At 48.5% G+C, this 13,771-nt stretch overlaps 1 pseudogene; it reads right to left on the bottom strand.

The window, feature by feature from the left end:
• Window positions 1-7,911, bottom strand: part of LOC149355633 (uncharacterized) — a 430,506-nt pseudogene extending 422,595 nt beyond the window's left edge.
• Between the last annotated feature and the right edge of the window lie 5,860 nt (window positions 7,912-13,771).

Here is a 13,771-nt window from a genome sequence, read left to right as displayed (position 1 = left end):
GTAACCACTATTCATCTCTTGTCGTGCTGTTAGTTCTGGGTGTCCTGGTGGATGGCGATGGGGTCGTTCGGTACACTGGAACTGTTGGCTGCCTCAGCTTAAGATTTTAACGAATCATTGACAGTCTGGACGTCTTCTGGAATTCTGAGGAGCTTGCAGCTGCCCTTCTGCTCCTCTTCGGTGTCGTTTTGAGCACGAACACCATCACGACGGTCCTCCGCTGACCCGATTTTAGGATTCCCTCCTCGCTCGTAAGAAGGGGACGACTTGGGACCAGCAGACTTTCCTTCAGCTTTCTGCAACTGGAGCTGCCGTGTGACGGACGGCGACAAGAGGTCCATCGGTGGCTTTGTGTTGGAGCCTCTATCAGCCGACTCTGCTGGCTCAGCCATGGCTGCGGGGTGCCGTGGAGGTTGGCTCCAGCTGCTGCTCTGCTTCGGCGTCAGGCACTTCAGCAATTCTGTCCAGCGCTGCGCTGCTATAGAGCCGACGGCTGCGGTGAGGCAGAGGAGCCCTTTTTGGCTGCGCAGTCTGGTCCGGCTTGCCTGGATGGCTTCGATTTCTCGTGTGAGGACTTGTCTCTGCGTCACTTCCAGTACCATCGCCATCAACAATGCTTTCAAGAGCATGGTGGGTAATAGCTGCTGAAGAAGTCCTGTGTCGAGAACCATGGTCGGTGGTGTTGCAGTGCGCCCTTCAGGACCCCGCTGCCTGCCAGGTGTCAGGCGGGAACTGCGTCGGTCCGACGTATGCAGCTGCTCCTCTGCAGCAGCTGTGGCAGAGGAACGCCTTGGTGTTCTGTCGCCTGCCACCTGGCTGGAAACTTTGCCTGCGCCGGAACCGGCCTCTTGTAAGCGTTCCTGTACGTGCGCAGAAGAGGAACGGCGCTGCACCCTTCTGATTTTCTTGGCAGCACTTGCTAGCTTGCGACTCTGCTTGAGTGATAATGACGCATGTTCTTTGGGAGTTATCGGCTTGTCTGGAGCCAGATGGAATCTTTGATGAGGTGCTGTCGGTGCAGGCTCTTGTAGAGGATCAGAGGAAGGGGAAGTTCTTGCAGGCCTGCACCTTATCCTCTCTATTGGAGTTTTGTCCTTAACGGTGCTTGACACTGGCTGTCGTTTCTGCACTACGCTTGTGGCGGAAAAGCGCCGCCTGGCTCTCGTAGTCTTAGAAGGGCTCGGACTCTTGTCACTGGTATAACGGCGCACACGTGGCTCCTTTTCAGGGCTCGGTGTCTGAGCAGTAGGCTTTCGAGGGCTATGCGTCATTGGCGTCTTCTGCCGGGTTCTGCCTGCTCTGGACTGCCCCCTAGCGCCTTGTGCTGCCTCCTGCCTTGCAAGAATTGGAGTGTGAGCCTTTTTAGGTGCTTTCACTTGCCTAGTTTGTTGCTGCCGTTTGGGGCTGGGCATTGCAGACTGCTTCCTGGCTTCCCCTGCCTTTCTAGGGCTGGGCGTCTTTGATTGCCTATGAGAGCTGGATGTGGGCAGCCTTTTTCCTGAACTGGCGTTCAAGTTGCTTCTTCCTCTAGGAATGGACGTCTCTGACTTCCGCCTAGGACTTTGTGATGCATGCTTGGTGGTAGGTGCACCTGTGCTCTTGCTGGTTGCCGATGTTCTTCTAGCAGAGAGCTGCGATGGCATCCTCTTCGGCTTTATGCTTTGTGCTGACACTGGTTCCTCGCTTGTAGCCCTTATATTGCGCGCTGGTGATGCCTTGCTTGTGGGCCTACCTTTCGACTCCCTGCTGGGCCCAGCCTTGATCAGAGTAGCTGGTGAATTTTGAGATTGTGGCACAGAACAGCTTTTCTTACATGATACACGTGGTGTCGCTGTTGCAGAACTGCGTTCCTCTTGATTCGAAGCAATCTTCGGCATTTTTCTGAGGTTGTAGGAAATGGTCACAACTTTATGCCACCTGTGTAGTTCAGCTGAACGCTGAGGTGTCTTTACAGCTTTTCCTGCGCCACTTTCATCATGCTCAACTTTAGGTGCAGTGCGCTGTGGAGCTGAATGTTCTGAGCTTGCTGCTGGAAGTGATGGCTTTACAGGTATCTTTTCCATCCTTCTCGAATCAGCCGGCGATGGGGTGCAATCCAAAGGGGTGATCATAGCCAAAGGAAGAGAAACACCGGCAGGAACAGGTGGCTCCTTTTCTGCGGCGATGAGTACTCCTCTTCCAGCTTCAAAAAGAGGACTGTCCACAATTGGAACAAAGCCAGAAGACTCGATGACTGGTACAGGTTTGTCCTCAAAGTGTATTTCTTTGGCCGGTGTCATCAGCGTACCTTTTGGGTGGAGGCCATGAGGTATTGGGGACAATTCTCCCTCCTTCACAGGGCAGAGAGCATCGTTGGGAAGAGACCGCTCAACCCACAGGGGTTCCACATCGGCTGCTGGCGTCATCAGCCCTGCTGAGAGCTCACGTGCGATTGCGATTTTGAGACGTTCCACTGACGGCGACGGCTGCATGTCACTGAGCTCGGCCAGTGGTGCCTCAGTCTCCCTGGTGCTCGGGCTAGAGCTCCTCGACCAGCTGGCTTCTGGGCTCTCCATTCGAGTGGGCTTCAATCTCTAGAGCACTTCTTCTTCACAGAAAATAGCACTTCTGAGGTGGTGTCTTCTGCTTCTTCTCCACAATAAGCATGGCACATACCCGCGCGGGGGGACTGGCCAAGGTACAGTGATGAATGCCAAGGAGGTATATGTGCGGAGAAAAAAAAATATGTAGAATAGTAGAATGACTGACAAATCAACACCGGATTCCTCCTCTTATTCTCTTTCGCTTTCTGAGGCTTCAGGAACACTGATGATGACAGCGGGCTGCTCAATAACAGGATCGACTTCTTTTTCACCACAATGCTGTTCTAAACTGCGTGTTATGTACAATAGAAAAATACATACATTGAGACAAAAGTGGCCTCTTTACAAACAGGATGTTTGGGTTCAGACCAAACCTTTCGACTCAAGATGACCTTTTACAGCAAAAAGAAGACAACATCGACGAACCTAGAGGCTATCAGACCGCAGCAATTGTAGCATTTGACATCAAATGTGCATTTGATGATGTCAAACATGATATTAGAGTAAAAAATACACAGGACTGCAGTTGTGTTGTAAGGACGTATAATTATATCAAAGAGATTCTCTCCAACCGAAGTTAGGCTCAATGTCGCGGAAGTAAAGTCGGAGTTCACGGGAATGGGAAGTAGGGGCTCACTGCAGGGGCAATGCTGTCCCCTTTGCTCTTCAAAATTGACCTATTTTATTACCGAGCTGGCTGGACTGCATGTAGGGTGACAGGCACGCACTGTATTCTGACGACATTACGATTTGGAGCTCCGGAGGGTCAGTCGGGGGCATGCAGGAAAGACTCCAATGTGCTGCGGATACCGTCAACAATAGGCTAATAGCTGTGGACTCCAATGCGCGCCAAACAAGTAGGTGTTACTAATATTTAGGAAAACAGGAGACTCTGACCCTGTTATAGTATCCATGGGGGGAGGGCAAATACAAGAGGGGCCACTTGCGAAAATCTAAGGTCTGTTGATAGACGCCAAGGGCAACAACATTAGGCGATTGCAGGCAACAACTGAGGAAGCGGCGAGAATCATGAGTAAGGTATCAAACCATAAGCATGGATTTAACAAAAAAGAATGCATAAAGTTAATGCAGGCCTTTATTGTGAGCAGGATCGCTTACACAGCACCATATCTGAAATGGATGAAAAGTGAGAAGAACACGATGGGCGTAATAATGCGCAAAGTATATAAAAGAACACTTGGCATCCCGATCAACACAGGAACAGAAAAATTACTCCTCATGAGCGTTCACAAAATGTTGATGAAATTTCTGTAGGTCATTCAATATCGCAGAGGATACGACTAGCAGGAAGCAGGGCCGGAAGTGACGTACTCAACAGACTACAGCTCCTGTGCATTTGGTCCACGGAGGACAGAGAGGACTTGGGAGATCAGCTTCGAAGCAAGATCGAGGTGCAGCATATTCCGAGAAATATACATCCGAGATATCATAAGAAAAGAAGAAATGCTAGGCCAAAGGGGCAAAGGCCGTCAGGAGAATGTGGGCGCGATGGGAGAGGCAGGACTTCTTTGGGATATCAACAATAGCATGCACGGATGCGCAAGGGAAATTAGTTTATGGGGCCTTAATTCGATGCCAGGGAATCGCCTAGGCTGAGGAAGCAGCGATAGTGTTGGCGATGGTTTCCAGGAAGGTCTCGTGTGCAAGTACGGACTCCCAGGCTCCATGTCTTAACTATACAAGAAGAAGGATTGGTAAACACGTAAACAGAATACTGTGAACTAAATAATGCACAGACTTTAAATCAATAGTCATATGACCTCCAGGACACTCTGCGGACATTGGAAACAAAGGCGCTCACGCCCCTGCCCACAGGCTACTCAAACAGGTCCCATTTGCAGGAACATAATTCTCAACCACTATTAAGCTATAGGTATTTGTTCAAGCATTTGATATTAGCGAGGAATCTATACTCAGAACCGCAGAAAAATCTAAACAAGGAGCAAGGGGTCGTTTTAAGCAATTGAAATCCAATACTTATATAAATCCTGTCAAGTTCAGCGATATATTTTTCCAAATTCGCACGATCTGCATTGCGCCTTCTGCGGTGAAGTGGCTGACTTATACCATATCGTATGGGCATACAAGAAAAAGTCAGCTATACCAAGAATCAATGGCTCAACAACTGAGGACTGGAAGGCGGAGCTGTACAGCTCACATTCGGAAGACCAGCTGTCGCTTGTGTACCGGGCAAGAGCGGCGGTAAAAGCCAATGGCCTCCTGGAATGAGGGCCCATCCGACCGTTATATGCATTAAATGCTTTCTCTTTCTCTCTCTCTCTCTGCGAGTGCTGGCAGGCGCAGGAAGATTGATGACGCCTCAGACAGGCTCTGTTTGGTGGGTTTTCTACTATCTAGTTACAGTAAATTTGCAGAGATGAGAGGCCGTTTCCGCTTCAGCAGGCATTCTAAACTGAGGAGTGCTGACCTGTGCATTGCCGACATTCTCAGTGCCGAAGTGTGCAGTCCCACAGTTTGCAGTACCGAAGCTTGCAGTACAGACTTCTGGCGTGTAAACGCGTGCAGTGCCGACATATGAAGTGCCGATCTGTGCAGTGCCAACGTGTGGAGCAGCAGCAGCCAAGCTGGCTATTGCCTTTTCTACCTCACCTACCATCACCACAAAGGCTACGCTGAAATCTGTTCCATGTGGCAAGCAAAGTGGCCGACTATTTTTTTGGCGTTCCATCCAGGTCCTCTTCATCCGACGTCTCCACACTTTCTCTGCAAGGCTTGGTGCTGTAGCTGCAGTTGTTGGTGAGATAGTAGCTCCTGAGCTTCTGGCTGAGCAGGCCCAGCAACAGCGGAATCGTCTGCAGTGGGGAGTGCAGGCACCTGGCACTCTCTTGAATCAGGAACTTTGACAGCAGCAGCTTGAGCTCGGTGGAAGATATATGACCAGCATCTGGGGCCGGTGTCATGTTCCCATATGCATCCCGGTCGGCACTTCTGGGATGCACGCTGGGAGCAGGCGCCAACCTGGGAGCATGCTGCAAACTGGAAACATGCTGCTCTGGCGCCGGCTATGGGGAGCGAACCGGTCCTTGAATTATATTTTTCAGATCAGTGCCAGAGTCGTCGCTGTCACTGCCCTGGAAATCATGAACTGGCTGGATCGGTCATTGGACATTTCTGTCTCAACTGAATGACTTGCTTCTTCACCATTTGCCTGCTCCTCAGGCGGAGACAGCATGGAGGAGTCTCCTAGGCTCTGGCCAGTGGTGTTCAGGTGAGGGCTCGCTTCCGAATTGTTGGAGTCTGACATGGCAGATCTGCCCCTTCTAACCGATGGATCTGGTGTTGGCTTGACGTCCTTGCCGAGGTCTGTGGGGTGTTGGAAAGGTGTCAGCATGTTCTTCTCTGAAGCTCCGTTGAAGAACAACTGGCGTGGCAACAACAGCTGGGGAGTCCACTGGTTGGCGCTTCAGGATGTAGTCAGGTGTGTTTGTTGATGGCCGCGCCGCGGAGGCGGTCCGGCGTGGAAGGTCCTCCCACACAGTGAGGAGAGGCGTACACAGGATCGATACCGGATCCTTCTCTAGCCGACTTTGCGGGGTATAGTGGTCGACAGGCACAGCAGACATTCAGGCGCACGATTCACTCTCAACCACTCTGTCGGGAGCAGATAGCCTCATGGGTGGCTTTGAGACCTCTGCAGCATCTATGGAGACCCTCACAGAAGCAACCTGCGTTGTCATGCGGTGCTGTTGTGCCGTACACGTGTGGGCACAATATCCAGGAACTGCACTGGTGCACCAGATGTGTTTTGCTTGCGTGGCGCTGCACTTAGACGCGATGATGGCAGTGGAATCAACCGCATGAAGTTCTGAACGAGCTCCAGCGTGGTGGACACCTTCCGCCGCACCTCGGGAAGGTGTGACTGCTGCATCCTCGCCTCCCGAAAGAGCTCCTGAAGGCGGTCGGTCAGCGGCAGGGTGGCATGGGGACATCCGCACTGCAGAAAGTGCAGCACCAAGTGGCACATCGAGGTGTGCTCAGCCAGCGCGCAGAAGATGCTGACCTGCTGCTGTTCTTCCGCTGCAGACGTGAACAAATGCTCATTGTGTTGGAAGTAACACGCCTACCCACCCAAGCACATGTACGAGAAGGCGTGTATTAAAAAAAAGTCAATGTGTACATAAAGGGAATATTCACCTACGTCCGTAAACCGATGCAAACTAAGACTAGCTGCCATTTTGTGGTGCGGCTAGCCTTTTCTCGTACGCAGAGTAAGTGACGCAGTACTACCACCTGTGTCCATGGTTCCATAGAGTTTTCGCTTTTCATTGAGTGCAGTCGTCACTCTCAGACGAAAAAGAAGAAGGTTAAGAACAAAAAAGTGGAGCCTAGGTTCTGCTACTTATTGACAGTGCCCATTAATGAATTTGAGAAGGCACGGCTGGTGTCGGAAAGACGCTGGCGCGAATGGCTAGCGCGGGTCAAATGGAAGGACGTGAATTCGGATGTCGACAAGTTCGGAGTTTGTTCAGCGCACTTCATTTTATTTATTTATTTATTTATTTATTTATTTATAGAATACTGCACATCCTGATCGGTCGAAACAGGAGGGCCAAAAAATACATAAAAAGAAACGCGGCAATTACATCGCTAAAAGCTAACACATGAATAATAGAACATAGTAAAGAGCAAGGAAAAACAACTCAGCAACTGTCAATAAGCAACTTTCTCAATGGCATCGATGCTGTTTACAACCTCAGGTGGGAGTTCATTCCATTGAGTTATTGCGTGAGGAGAAAATGAGTACTTGAAAGCATTGATTCTAACGCTGTGCTGTGTTAGTGATTCCGTGTGACGATGTCGTGTTAGTCGCATTGTGATCGGTTTAAGAAGTAAATCAGGGTATTATTTTTGAGTAACAAAAGAAATTTTAATCTTTGAATTTTTATTCATGTTTGCAATGCGCTTTCATGCTTGCAACGCGCTTTCATGTTTGAGGTAGCGCTTTCGCAACAAAAACGAAATAAAAAAACGGTCTTGCATATTGCTGCCATTACTTGAGGACAAAATTCGGCTAGAGCATAAGGGAAGTGTAGATATGCAGCCCTCACACGGCCTTGAAAGCTTTCTTGTAATAAGTTTTGCTGCAAATGAGGTTTTAAATCTGGTTACATTTTTTGCTCTTAAACGCAAAAACAACTTGTAAACAGTGCTTACTCCCTATGACAAATGAAAATTCGAGCAATTGATGCACTCTATTTGTGACGGAACTGCGTGTGCTAGCTGCCGGCTTCAGCAACTGTGCATCGCCGGAATCTGCCAGGCTCAGTGACAGCTCCGCTTTAGACATCGGTTTCAGGACTGCAATGCTGGCGACCACAGCGGTAGGGCGACAAACGTTCGCTTATTTCAGTTTCACCCAACTTCCACAGCTGATGACTGAGGAGTGGAGAATTCGCCCTTGGATGGGAAGTAGGGTTCTTGAAGCGTACTGTTGTGGGTATCATTTGCGAGGTGCGTGGCGTACAGAGTCGTCGCAGCCGGCGCCTAAGAAGCTGTGCGCAGGGTTACCGGTCTGGGCTAGTTGGTTCATTTTTCTGTGAATTGCAGAGCAGCGCTGCAAACAAGGACAAGTGCTTGTCCTGTTGTATGGTACAACGCGTCCTTGTTCGTTGCGCCGCTTTCAGCGCGAAAACACTCATACGCTCACCAACACCGACCTAGAACCTTGTCAGCAACGCACGTACGTACGCAAATGGAAAGAAACAAAAAATTAGAGATCACTGTGGCGACCTGCATTGGGTGAATGCGAGAGCATTGACGCCTCCTTGGCACTGGTCGCCTCTCTTTTCCTCTCTTTATGGTTTTCTTTTGTTTGGTAACTAATTTCACTGCTGAAATAGCTTAATTATCTTATGCTTTAATTAAGTATCAATTTATTTACTCGGATTATACCTTCTTTTATCTCAATCAACCATTTTTGGTTTTTCAAATTTCGCGCCGTCCCACCTAATCAACCGTCCAATGGTTTTGTTGATAAATAATTAACTAATCAATCTATGTCTACGAAACCTTTTTGTTTGATTAATTATCAACCAAAACATCTAAATTCATGTCAAACTTTACATTCGCTCCTTTGCCTATTTTTCTATTATTTTGCCGTTCACGGCAGTTTTCCTGTCTGAGCACTATATTGCCGTTTATTCGACATTTTTTACTCTAATTAGTTAACTAATCGTCCTATCGGCATAATTTCTTCTTGCGCAGCATCCTCACATCATCCTCTTTCGATCGCAACCACTCGTTTGATGCTACCTCTTCTGAGAACGTCACAACTTCTGCGGACACGTTTTGGTGACACGACTCCGCCGACATAGCCTAGAAATGCTTTCGTATTAACAAATATCCTCGACTGGAAGCCGAAGTCGAGGCGACGCGGACAGATCTTCGCGGGCCGCTGCGCGAGAAGACAAGGCTATCGCCGCAGCCGCATCACGTTAAACTTTGACACACAGTAAAGTTCAGGTTCTCTATCTTCCTTCCTCGCACCAGAGGTGCCCCGCCAGAGACGGTTTGTTCACTTGAAGACTGCAACGGTATCTTCGCACCAGGGGTGCCTCGTCAGAGACGGTCTTACGATGAGTTGACACGCAGGTATCAAGGGAAACTTAAAAATTTATATACAGATATTTACAGCATATACAAGTTTAGGCACTCGAGACAAATTAAAGGGCAAAAAGATACAAAACAACAAAAAGGTGGAACTGGCTAACACTAGGGGAGGTCCCTATAGGCATAGCCGAAGATGCATAGCATCTCACCTTAGCGCAGAACCCCTATTCCGGCTCCGGGGCCCGGTTTTAAAGACCTAGAAGCCCGGCCCACCTTTAGTAGCTTCCAATCATGTTGCACTCTTAACATGATTGGTTCTTCAAGGGCATGGCCAGCCCTCCAGCTTCTATAAGGTAAACAACCCTCTCCATTGCAAAACAAAAGCAAAAACAAACACAAACGCACAGTCGTGCCAGCACGTGCGGGGTAGAACATTCTCTCCACCACAAAATAAAAATAAAAACAAACACAAATACACATTCGTGCCAGCACGTGCGCGAATCGGTACCGCGGGGCGGGGGACACCCGTACCCGTACCCGTATTATGCCATGTTCTAAAAAAAACTGCACGCATCTGTTCATTTGATGCATACCGCGTTAATGTGAGCTGCCTGAAATTTGTTGTCAGTGAGCTCGCACCGGCTTTTGGTCAGCAGTGGCGGTTTTCTTCCCGATTCTGCAGCATTGTGACTATACTTTTTAGATGCAAGCTAGAGATTTGAGCGGAAGATGACGTTCATTCGTCGGGTTTAATTAATAAGCACAGTGGCCCAGGTAACAAGTGGCCGTGTGCAACTTTCGATTTCTCTGTTGCCGAGGAACCCACTCTTTTGTGGGCCTCTCTTAAGGTATCTGGCATGTTATGAATTGTTCTGAGCAACCGGTTAGCGGCTGATCCAGTCTTTGCCAAAACAGTCTGGGACCGACTTTGGCACTGTGCTGTAGAGTTTAGAAGCGAGATGTCAATTTAGAGTGCTGATTTAGAATTTAGAATACAGGAGCGCAGAAAACATAATCTAGACTTCTTAATCGCCTATTTTCTTACTCTGTATGCGTAACATTCTTGTGCATATCTGCAATTCTTTTGTTTTTGTTAAGGTGTCTTTCGTTTTTAAGCAAAGCGCGTTTTCCTTTGTCATTGAAGATAGCTCTAGAACTTGGCTATTATATGCGGAAAAAGAGCAGTATATTTAAACTGATGGGTCAAAATATTTTTACACACACCACCTCGACATGGCCTGTTTCCTGTGTCGTGTTAAATTTAGAACATAGTGTTGATTCACACAGCGACAGAAAACAGTACTGCCTCAAGAGTTACAGATTTGTTGTCGTGCACAAATGTATATGAAGGCAATACAGAGGCAAGTCAGCTTGTCTCTATTTCCCTGCTCACCTAGAAGAGCAGAAGCTGCTCAGGCAGGATTTTCATGCTCCCAGGTAAAAAGAGTTGTAAGCTGTGGGAGCGTCAAGTAAGAATGCAGAAAAAGTTGTACAACGCTAGGAAAAAATATTCTATAAATGAGACAGGACAATAAAGAATGTTGACTCCGCAGTGTTTGCGAGAAATGGTTTATTCTGGAAACAGCCAGTGGCCCCCTTGCCCGAAGGCGCAGCCAATTCCGTTGTTAAACCTTTCAGGAAAGCATCCTGAGATGACTTCACAGTCTTGTCCTGCCAGACGTATTCTTTTGTGTGCCCTGCGTTGACCCAGGTTTCATCTAGGTAGATGATGCACCTGTAAATGTGAAACAACCGAGTGCACGAGTTAATGCTATTAAGTAAACAAACATACTGCAGCATGTAAGCAGGCAATGCACTGCAACAAACACACTGCTGACCACTGGCTCACAAAAAGCCGCTCAAAGACATTCGAGAAAAAAGAATTATCTCGGCTTTATTGCTCCCTCGTTCGGGATTATATTTCGCGCCCAGGGGGCATTTGATAGCCAGTTCATATTCACTGTATGTTTGCATGGGTTACTTGACTAATTCGATAACATCTGAAATCTCTTCACTTGCGGCGACTTCGAACAAAAATTCCCAACGTTCGCAGCAGTAGCGCCAGTAACTCGCACCACTGGAGCAACGGGCAGTGTACGGTGGGTGTTTATTCGTTCCTAACGAAGACGACGAGATGGCACTGCCCATTGCGGTGCTACGACATTTTTGGCAGTTTTGTTGTTTTTGCTTGCCGCACCAATTCGGATTTAGCGATTAAATCTGACCCATGCAGACGCGTACACCACCCAAACGTAGCGCAGAACTGGCTGTGAAACGCCACCTCTGCGCAAAAGGTCCGCAACAGCAACGTGGTTAAGACGATTTCCTTTAAATGTCTCATTCTCAAGCAGCAATCACTGTTACGACTACGAGGTTGCCACGCTAACATCAAGCTCTATGTGAAGACAGTCTAAACGTGCTGCGTAAGAAAATAAGCAAGGAACGATTCGTACCTGCCCTGTTCTCGGAATGCATTGACCGCCCGCAGGTACCTGCGACGCCAGGCAATGATGTCACTTCGCTCGATCAGTGCAAGGTTAATTCCGTTTTCTTTTTTCGAATGTGAATCCGATGTCCTTCATCAACCTCCACAACGTCGTTTTCTTGAAGTTCGGCAGGTCGTCGTCCTCATTGACAGCCTTTAGCACACTGTCCAGGTTGGGACTTTCCTCTTCGCGTACATACTGTGCACTTTCAGACGGATGGCATGGACTGTGAAGCTGCATTCTTGACTGTTCGCGAGCTTGAAATCTTCACGTCGCTAGGTCTTTTCTTCGGAGACGCCAGAGGCCAACACAAACGCTCCGCCTTGATTTTGGCAACGGTACGGGGATATACTCCTATACTCCGGTGTCCTCGTTCACAGCACTCAGTACTTCCCGAACAGACATCTGCGGAAAACGGATCCTGGTACGGGAGTTCCTTGACAGCTTAGATGCACGAACCTTCGCGAAAATGCGTACAGGAGGGTGGCCGCGGCCGCTGAGCAGGACGCCATTTTCTCAAAAGTGAAAGGGAGCCGGACGGAAAGAGTAAACACGGCCAGGGTGGCGGAGACAGCGAAAACGTGAAATGGAAAAATACGACCAGCGCAAAATACAAAATCACAGATCTCGATCGATTCGCTCGCAATAGCAGCGTTTTTTGTCACGCTGATGACAAAAGTATTATTCACGAAGCCTGCCAGCAAAGCATTTGTTACTTTTCGCTCACCACAAGCAACGCACTATTTTGTGTCACGGATGCAGGTTGCGCAAAAAGGAGCGCTAGCTTTGGCAGCGTTGCACCGGATGTATGAAACGGAGTATAGAATTTCTCCTCCAAAGAAATTCAACCGCCGCGACCGGGATCGTACCCGCGTCTTTCGGGTCAGCAGCCGAGCACCATAACCACTGAGCCACCGCGGCGGCACTGCGTTTAGGTACGTTAAAACTGTACCAAGTTTTTCCTTGCAAAGTTGTTTGCATTTGCCTCCCACTGTTGCCTGCCTTCTATACTTGTGTACAGTGGTGGCACCAAAAACGTGTTCTTACATGTTTTTGTTATCAGTGCTTGTCGCACCATCACTGCAGTTTGTGATTCTTTTTGCGTGCCATCGAATAGTGATGAGGTGCTCTGAGTTATTCTGTTTTTGTGAGCTGCGCAGGCTTGTTGCATTAGTAACACTTGTCATAAATGCATTATCACAAGAAAGGGATGGGATGGTTGTTGGTGCGCTTAGTAAAGGCATGGACGTGGCAATATGTTATTGGTGGAGATGTTTTTAGATCTACTTTAAATGTCACCTTCATTGTCTCACTTTGCTTTTAAGAACTTGCCTCCAAGAGCAACGGGACAAATACCTTGAAGGTGTAGCAATAAAGCTATTTGCCTATTTAAGCAATAAATTCGACGAACTCTGATGCAGACATTTAATAAATTCTGCGGCATGTAATGCAATGTAATTTCATTCACTACAGCGCGAGAACTACAATAAAACACCGCGTCGTGGTCTGCGGTGAATTCGTTTCAATGGCACGTCCTGTGCGCAGGTGTCTTTTTTTTTCTGGTGATTCTAGGCACTTCACCTAATTCCTGAGGGCACCGTTCGAGGACTTTGCGGAGAAGACGAGGTCCATCGAGGGTGGAGTTCTCAGCGAAACTTCCGAACGGCTTTCTTCCGGCACATTTCAATGTCTTCGAAAAGACCTACCTTTCGCTGCTGTGGGTGAAGCTTTGGGAAGGCCTCGTCCGTGCAAGGCGGTTTCTCTCATCGATGAAGGAACTCCGACAACACCGCGCTTTGACGACGAGCTGGCACTGGCACTTTGGCAAGAGTTCTTTCATCAGTGATATAAGATCTGCCGTTGTTGGCTACGGTCATGCGAACAGCTAACACGACCTGGACGTTGTAAGGCGCCAGTAATAGCTGAGGCCTTCGAATTTCTGTGAAGCTATAGCCTGACCCAAATTCCGAGGCTCCAGCCACTGCAGGGGTTCAGCTGACGTCCCAGTTCGACGAGGCAGGCAGGAAAGGCTTCATCAGCCGAGCCAATCAAGGTCAGTTTGAAACGACGCCACAATTAACTAAGAAAATCACATTTTGGCTCCCCTGAAAG

Source organism: Amblyomma mixtum, chromosome 3 (genome assembly GCF_055824585.1).
Source record: "Amblyomma mixtum isolate Tamu chromosome 3, ASM5582458v1, whole genome shotgun sequence".
In the NCBI taxonomy this organism is placed as follows: domain Eukaryota; kingdom Metazoa; phylum Arthropoda; class Arachnida; order Ixodida; family Ixodidae; genus Amblyomma; species Amblyomma mixtum.
This window is presented reverse-complemented; position numbering and strand designations above follow the sequence as displayed.